A 9,516-nucleotide genomic window follows, 5' to 3' on the forward strand; every position below is an offset into this window, starting at 1 on the left:
TTTGATTCCCGGCTGGGGTCACTGTCTGTGTGGAGTCTGCACGTTCTCCCTTTGTCTGCGTGGCTTTCCTCCAGGTGCTCCAGTTTCCTCCCACAGTCCAAATGATGTGCTGGTTAGGTACATTGCTAAATTCTCCCTCAGTGTATCCGAACAGGCGCCAGAGTGTGGTGACATGGGGATTTTCACAGTAACTTCATTGCAGTGTTAATGTAAGCCTACTTGTGACTAATAAATAAACTTTAATTCAATAATACTCTGAATCTAACATGCTCTGAAAGTTATGTAGGTGTAAAATTTTGAGGTTTTGTTGCTAGCCGTCTACCTTTGAAGACTCAGGTAGTTTGAACCAAACTGGTCAAGTGGGTTCGAGACCAGACCGAAGACCTAAGAGGGTGATTCCTGTGACCTACACTTCACTGAAGCATACAACTGTCTGAAGCTCTAAAAGTCATTGTCCTAAGGTGCTTCAGTAAACTCACTTTAAATCATCTCGATACTGAATCCTGAGGGATGATTGAGCTCTGCCTGAAACCATCCAAGGTATTGATCTCCAAGGTCCATTTACTAATAATTTTTATTGGACTTTGAAGAATCTGGTTAATCTATCCTCCCTCACTTTGTAACTCCCTGGTGTGTATGAACCCATGAATGAGTGTGTATGTGAAAATCAGAGCATTTTATTATTTTTATTTATACTGGGTTTAATTACAATAAATATTATTCTTTATTCTTTTTGAAAAACTTACAAGGAGACTGTCTCAGTGTGTCTTTTACAGTCACAGCACTGAAACGGCCCACTCAGTTGTATTCATGAAGGTTTCTCACCAGCACCTTCTCAAAGGCAATTAAAGTTGAGTGACAAATGCGGGCCTAATCAGCGGTGCCCACAATTGAAAAAAATACTTCACAACATCTGACATTTTTTTTGGTAAGTTAAGGAAACATCTGGTCACTTTGGATTGTATTTGTAATACCGTCGGTGGTATTTTATCATTTTTCTCCTATTTGTTCTCCCTGCTCCCTGCATTGGCTGAGTGTGTGAGAAGATGTACATAGGAAGGAAGGGGGAGAATATTTGAGGGTTTCTTCTTGGACTTCTCCTTGTGCAATTCCAAGTTGCAAGCTAAAAGACCATAAGAAAAAGGAAGAGGAACAAGCCATTCAGCCTTCGAGCTTATTCTTCAACTTAATAAGATCATGGCTGATCTAACCTAAGTTCACTTCTTGCCTTCTATCCGTAATCCTTAATTCTCCAAATGATTGAAAACCTATTGATCTCAGCCTTGAAAATGTTCTAGGGCTTGGCCTTCACAGCTTCCTGGGATAAAGAATTCCAAAGATTCCCCACTCCTTGAGAGAAGAAATTCTTCCTCAAGTTCATCTTAAGTGAGCACTTCTTTATTCTGAGACTATGCCCTCTGGTCTTCCACTCCCCAAGAGTGGAAATATCCTTCCAACATTACCCTAATTAACCCTCTAAGAATGTTATATATTTTACTCACATCCACCTTTCATATTTCTAAACTCCAAGGAATAAAGACCCAACCTGTCCGATCTTTTTTCATATGGCAGTCCCTCCATTCCTGAGATTATCCTAGTAAACTTCCTCTGTACTGCCTGCAATGATCAAATATCTTTCCTTTAATAAGAAAACCAAAAGTGTGCACTGTATTCTTAATGTAGACACATTATCGTACGGCTGAATCAACACCTCTTCACTTTTATACTTCGGACTCCTTGAAATAAAAGACAGCATTCCATAGGGCGGCATGGTGGCACAGTGGTTAGCACTGCTGCCTCACAGCGCCAGGGACCCGGGTCGATTCCAGACTTGGATCACTGTCTGTGCGGAGTCTGCAAGTTCTCTCCGTGTCTGTGTGTTTCCTCCAGTGCTCCAGTTTCCTCTCACAGTCCAAAGATGTGTGGGTTGGATGGATTGACCATGCTGAATTGCCCCCAAGTGTCAGGGGGACTAGCTACGGTAAATGTATGGGGATAGAGCCTTGGTGGGATAGTGGTTGGTGCAGACTCAATGGGTCAAATGGCCTCCTTCTGCACTGTAGGATTCTATGATTTGCCTTTCCTATTACTTTCTGCACTTGCATGCAGATCCCAGACTTGCAGTTGTGATTTAATTGTTAGGTTTTGTGATTGTAAATGCTATAACAGGGAATTAAGTATTTGCTGGTGAGCAAGGAGAAATGCTGTAAGCAACAATACCCTTAGTGGTATACTGTAAATATCTGGCCGAGGCATGGCAATGTTTCTGCTACAGGTTTCTATGCCTGGAGCTGTCTCAGTTGAGTTGCTTGGGATGATGGTGATCGGGTTACAACTGGACATGGGCAGAAAAGTCATCTACAAGGACCAGTTTTCACATGGGGACAAGTGGTATTATTAAGATAGGAAGGATATGGATTGGTACCCTTACCATTGGGGTGGTGATGAGTCCGGCTAAAACAGAGAAAGACCTTCTCCCCATGCAAATTGGGAGTCAAATCACATGGTCAGAATCGCGATTATAATTTTATGAAACAGACAGTTGGAAAGTACAACGAAAATTCTCCGCCCTGGGTACTGGCGCTCAAGGCTTAAAGATATTGGCCGGAATGTTGTGGCTGTTCACGCCGGTGGGATTTTCCCATGGGAGCATGGTGTAAACAGCAGGTAAGATCGCACCCATTGGTTTTACTAGTGGAGTCAGGAAGAACAGGACTGTTCCTCTTCTTTAGATTTACAAGGATGTTGCCTGGACTGGGAGGCATGCCTTATGAAGTTAGGTTGAGGGAGCTGGGACTCTTTTCCCTGGAGAGACGAAGGTTGAGAGGCGACCTGATAGAAGTTTACAAAATGTTGAGAGGAATAGATAGGGTGAACTCTCAGAGGCTATTTCCCCGGGTTGAAGTGGTTGCTACGAGAGGACACAAATTTAAGGTGCAGGGAGGGAAGTTCAGAAGTGATGTTAGGGGTAAGTTTTTCACTCAGAGGGTGGTGAGTGAATGGAATCGGCTGCCGTCAGTGGTCATAGAGTCCGTACACTACAGAAGAAGGCCATTCGGCCCGTTGAGTCTGCACCGAACACAATCCCACCCAGACCTTATTCCCCTAACCCTTCATATTTACCCTGCTAATCCCCCTGACACTAATGGACAATTTAGCATGGCCAATCAACCTAACCCGCACATTTTTGGACTATGGGAGGAAACCGGAGTACCCGGAGGAAACCCGCACAGACTCGGGGAGAACATGCAAACTCCACACAATCAGTGACCTGTGGCCAGAATTGAATTGAATTGAACCCAGGTGGAGGCAAACTCGCTGGGGTCTTTTAAAAGACTTCTGGATGAGTATATGGGGTTTAATGAGATTGAGGGTTATAGATAGGTCTGTAGGTTGGTAGGTGTTGATGTGATCGGCGCAACTCGTGGGCCGAAGGGCCTGTTTGTGCTGTAGTGTTCTATGTTCTATGTTCTGTGCGCTGAAATATTACAGTGTGCTGCTCAGCTACCCTCATCGCTTACTAGCTTTGAACCTCTCCCTCCTGTTTGAGCTCTTATCGGTGGGTCTCTGCTGATATCCTGGTTGGCCAACATTCCAGAGGCCAAAGAGCAATGACATGCATCAGGACCCCAATTTGACATCTACAACGTGCCTGCTAAATACAAATAAGGCCGAGGCCTTGAAATCATGGCAGCCTAGAGGCTGGCCAACCAGTGTGATCTGTTGGTTGACATCCATAGATCATCATCAACTCCACGATTTGAGCTCCTGATTGAGGTTTTGTAGTTGCCTGCTGAACGGCATATAAGTATAGATATTGCGCTGCTGCTGACATTATCATTCTAGCCTCACATAAGAATGTCCATTTTGCCAGGCCGGAAGGAGATTGAAAACAGCTCGAGGGTACAGCGAAAAACCTGAGTGCCAGCTTGGAGTTTGGAACTCCTGAGGTGATGTCATGATTCAAAGTGACACGGGCAGAATGGAAGCAGCTGAATGGATGAACATAGTCAGATAAATATTTACTACTTTTATTGCTTATTTCTTGAGAGGTCTTTACTTTGTGGTTTATAGTTTGTAAGGGCGAAATTCTGTAGTAACAAGGACCAGGGAAGAAGGGCCCTGGAGTCATTCTTATTATTTGATTTTAAGTATCTTTCAAAAGGTTTAATTTAAAGGTGTAAGTCATGGCTGGAGAGCTCAAAAACATGATGTGCTCCTGCTGCTCTATATAGGAAGTCGGGAACATTTCCAGTTTCTGGAGCTAACACATGTGCAAGACATGTGTCCAACTGCAGCCTCTGGAAACCCAGGTTTCAAAGCTGCAGCGATGACTGGGGACAACTGTCAAGTATCTGTGAAGCTGAGAGTATCATGCATAGTACATATAGAGAGGTGGTCACACCATAGGCTAAGACTCCACAGGGAATGGGTGATCACCAGGGAGGGCAAGAGGACTGGGGAGGTAGTGCAGGAATCTCCTATGGCCATTCCCCTGCAAGACAGATATATGATTTTGGATCCTAAAGAGGGGACTGGCCTTTCAGGGGAAGGCAGCAGTCGCCAAATCTGTTGCACCAGGGTTAGTTCTATTGCAGAGCGGAAGAGTAAAGAGTGTGGAAATGCAATAATTATAGGAGATTCAATTGTAAGTGTAATGGATAGGTGTTTCTGTGGCCACAAACAAGACTCCAGGATGATATGTTGCCTCACTGGTGCTAGGATCAAAGATATCTCAGCGCAGCTGCAGGACATTCTGAAGAGGGAGAGCGAACAGCCAGTGGTCATAGTACATGTTGGTACAAACGACATATGTTAAAAAAAAAGGATGAGGCCCAAAAAGCAGAATGTAGGGAGCTAGGAAGCAAGCTGAAAAGTAGGACCTCAAAGGTAGTGATCTTAGGATTACTACTAGTGCCACGTGCTAGTCAGAGCAGAAATAGCAGGATGAATCAGGTGAATATAAAGAACGAAGAACAAAGAAAAGTACAGCACAGGAACTGGCCCTTCAGCCCTCCAAACCTGCACCGATCGTGATACCCTAACTAAACTTTAAAAATTCTTCTGCTGTTACTGAGCAGAATACATTCTGCTTACTGAGTCCATATCCCTCTATTCCCTCCCTATTCATGTACCCATCCAGATGCCTCTTACATATTACTAATGTGCCTGCTTTCACCAGCCCCTCTGGCAGCGCGCTCCAGGCACCCACCATACTCTGCGTAAAAAGCTCACTCCGCATATCTCCCTTAAAGTTTCCCCCTATCACTTTGAACCTGTGCCCCCTTGTAATTGACACCTCCACCCTGAGAAAAAGCCTCTGGCTATCCACTCTGTCTGCGTCTCTCATAATTTTGTAGACCTCTATCAGGTCTCTCCTCAGCCTCGGTCTTTCTAGTGAAAACCTAATCCTAGTTTAATCAACCTCTCCTCATAGCCAACACCCTCAAGACCAGGCAATATTCTGGTGAACATTCTTTGCACTTTCTCCAAAGCTTCTATGTCCTTTTGGTAATGTGGTGACACCACAACCGCACACAATACTCCAAATGCGGCCTAACCAAGGTTTTATACAGCTGCAGCATGATTTCCCAACTCTTGTACTCAATACCCTGGCTGATGAAGGCAAGCATGCCATATGCTTTCTGAATCACCTTGGCCACCTGTGTTACCACTTTTAGAGAACTATGGACCTGCATGCCCAGATCCTTCTCTATGTTAAAGTTCCTAAGGGTTCTGCCATTTACAGAATAATTCACACCTAAATTTGGTCCTCCAAAATGCATCACTTGTCAGCATTAAACTCCATCTGCCATTTCTGTGTCCAAGTCTCCAATCTATCTATATCCTGCTGTATCCTTTGACAATCCCCGGCACCATCTGCAACTCCACCGATTTTCGTGTCATCTACAAATTTAATAATCAGACTCCCCCATATTTTCCTCCAGATTATTTTTCCATATTACAAACAACAAAGATCCCAACACTGATCCCTGCAGAACACCACTAGTTACAGATCTCCAATCTGAAAAACAGCCTTCCCCTGCTACTCTTGTCTTCTATAATCAAGCCTAATATGTGGCTGAAGAGATGGTGCAAGAGGTGGGGGGAGGGGTGGGGGTGGTGGGGGGTTCAGATTTGTGGAACATTGGGACTGATTTGGGAGAGGTGGAACCAATACAAATTGGATGGGCTGCACCTGGGCAGGACAAGGACTTATGTCCTAGGGAAGTGTTTTCTAGAGTGGTTGGGGAAGATTTCAACTAAAATAGCAGGGCAATTGGAACATATACAAGGCATCAGAGAAAGAAGAAACCAAGAATAAGAACAAAAGACAGAAACGGGAATAAGAAAAATGATAGGCAGAGAAATCAAGGGCCAGAATCCAACAGGGCCACAGTGAAAAATAATGGGAATTGGATAAGAATTTAAAAAAGATATGTCTTAAGGCTTTGTGGCTTAAGGCTCGGAACATTCATAATAAAGTAGATGAATTAATCATGCAAATAGATGTAAACAGGTATGACACAGTTGGGATTATGGAGACATGGCTGCAGGGTGATCAGGGATGGAAACTGATCATTCAGGGGTATTCAGTATTTTGGAAGGACAGACAAAAAGTAAAAGGCGGTGGGATTGCATTGCTGGTTAAAGAGGAAATTAATGCAATGGTGAGGAAGAATATTAACTTCAACCGTACAGAATGTGTAGGAGTAGAGCCACAAAATTGCAAGAGACAAAAACAAATCAGCGGGGATTGTACATCAAACAGCAAACTGTAGTGGTGCTATTGAGAATGGCATTAAACAGAAAATTAGCGACCAGCTAGAGAACAGGCCATCCTAAACTGCGTATTGTGTAATTAGAAAGGAATAATTGACAATCTAGTTGTGCCGGACCCCTTGAGGGTAAGCGATCATAATATCATAGAATTCTTCACCAAGATGGAGAGTGCTGTAGTTGATTCCAAGACTAAGATCTTGAATCTAACAAAAGAAACTACAATGGTATGAGGGACGAGTTGGCTATAATGGATTGGGGAATGTTACTTAAAAGCACATAGGTGAATTGCATCAATTGTTCATTCCTGCCTGGTGCAAAAATAAAATGGGAAAGGTGGTCAAACCATGGCTTGCAAGGAAAATTAGAGACAGTATTAGATACAAGGAAAAGTCATACAAATTGACTCAAAAAAACAGCAGACTTAAGGAGTGGGAACAGTTTAGAATTTAGCAAAGGAGAGGAAAATAAAGTACAAGAGTAAGCTTGCGGGGAAAGTAAAAGCTGACTGTAAAAGCTTCTATAGGTATGTGGAGAAAAAAATAATGGTGAAGACAAATGTAGGTCCCTTACAGCCTGAAACAGGGAAATTTGTAATGGGGAACAAAGGAATGGCTAAATACATACTTTGCCTCTGTCTTTACAAAGGAGTTCACAAACAATGCACCAGAAATATTGGACAACACAGGCTTTAGTGAGAGGGAGGAACTGAAGGAAATTAGTACTCGTAGAGAAATTGTATAGGGGAAATTGATGGGATTAAAGGCTGATAAATCCCTAGGACCTGATAATCTACACCCCACTACACCTAAGAAAGTGACCATTGAAATAGTCAATGTATTGGTCACCATCTTCCAAGGTTCTATAAACTCTGAAACAGTTCCTATGGATTGGAGAGTAGCTAATGTAACCCCACAATTGAAAAAAGGGAGATGGAGAGAAAACAGAGGTATAGACCAGTCAACCTGATGTCAGTAGTGGGGGTAATGCTGATCTATTATAAAAGACTTAATAACAGAGCACTTGGAAAACAGTTGCAGAATCGGACAGAGTCAGCATAAGAACATAAGAAATAGGAGCAGGAGTAGGCCATCTAGCCCCTCGAGCCTGCCCCGCCATTCAATAAGATCATGGCTGATCTGAAGTGGATCAGTTCCACTTTCCCGCTTTCTCCCCATAACCCTTAATCCCCTCTCTTATCAAAAACCCATCAACCCGCGTCTTAAAAATATTTAGCGAGGCAGCCTCCACCACTTCAACGGGCAGAGAATTCCAGAGATTCACCACCCTTTGAGTGAAGAAGTTCCTCCTCAACTCTGTTCTAAACTGTCCCCCCCCCCTTATCTTGAGGCTGTGCCATCTAGTCCTGCTATCCTTTCTGAGCGGGAAGAATCTGTCTACCTCTACCCTATCCATCCCTTTCATTATCTTATACGTCTCTATAAGATCCCCCCTCATCCTTCTAAACTCCAACGAGTACAGACCCAGTCTATTCAGTCTCTCTTCATAGTCTAACCCCCTCATCTCCGATATCAGCCTAGTGAACCTCCTCTGCACTCCCTCCAAGGCCAAAATATCCTTGCGCAAGTGCGGCGATCAAAACTGCACACAATACTCCAGCTGCGGCCTCACCAGTGCCCTGTACAGTTGCAGCAAGACCTCCCTGCTTTTATATTCTATTCCCCTTGCTATAAAGGCCAGCATCCCATTCGCCTTCTTGATCACCTGCTGCACCTGCAGGCTGGGTTTTTGCGGCTCATGCACAAGGACCCCCAGGTCCCTCTGCACCGTAGCATGCTGCAGCTTTTTGCCCTTTAAATAGTCATCCCTCCTACTATTATTTCTGCCAAAGTGGATAACCTCACACTTGCTAACATTGTACTCCATCTGCCAGGTCCTTGCCCACTCGCTCAGCCTATCCAGATCCCTCTGCAGACTTTCCACACCCTCCACACAATTTGCTTTTCCACTCATCTTTGTGTTATCAGCAAATTTCGTTACCCTACACTCAGCCCCCTCCTCCAGATCATCTATGTAAATGGTAAATAGCTGAGGCCCCAGCACTGATCCCTGCGGCACTCCATGGATTTACAAAGGGAAGTGCTTGACAAATCTACTGAAATTTTTCAAAGTTGATGAGCAGGAACCAGTGAATGTGATTTATTTGGACTTTCAGAAGGCTTTCAACAAGGTCCCACATAAGAGCTTAGCATGTAAAGTTAAAGCGCATGGGATTGGGAGTAGTGCATTGAGATGCATAGAAAACTGGTTGGTGGACAGGAAGCCAAGGATAGGAATAAACAGGTATTTTTCCAAATGGCAGGCAGTGACTAATGGAGTACCACAGGGATCAGTGCTAGGCCCCAGCAATTCATAATGTATATTAACGATTTAGATGAGGGAAGTAATTGTAATATCTCCAAATTTACAGATCACACAAAGCTGTGTGGGAGGACAAGTTGTAAAGATGCTGCAGAGACGCTGCAGTGTGATTTGGCCAAGTTGAGTGAGTGGCAAATGCATGGAAGATGTACTAAGAAGTAGATAAATTGAGGCTATCCACTTTGGTAGCAAAACCAGAAAGCAGATTACCAGAGGGGAATGTGCAAAGAGATGTGAATATCCTTGTACACCAGTAAGTATGCAGGTGCAGCATATGGTATATTGTTAATTTATTCATGTCACATTAATACTGCAATGAAGTTACTGTGAAAATCCCCTAGACACCACACTCCG

The sequence above is a fragment of the Carcharhinus amblyrhynchos genome, chromosome 3, assembly GCF_965287045.1.
Source record: "Carcharhinus amblyrhynchos chromosome 3, sCarAmb.v2.hapA, whole genome shotgun sequence".
Classification (NCBI taxonomy): domain Eukaryota; kingdom Metazoa; phylum Chordata; class Chondrichthyes; order Carcharhiniformes; family Carcharhinidae; genus Carcharhinus; species Carcharhinus amblyrhynchos.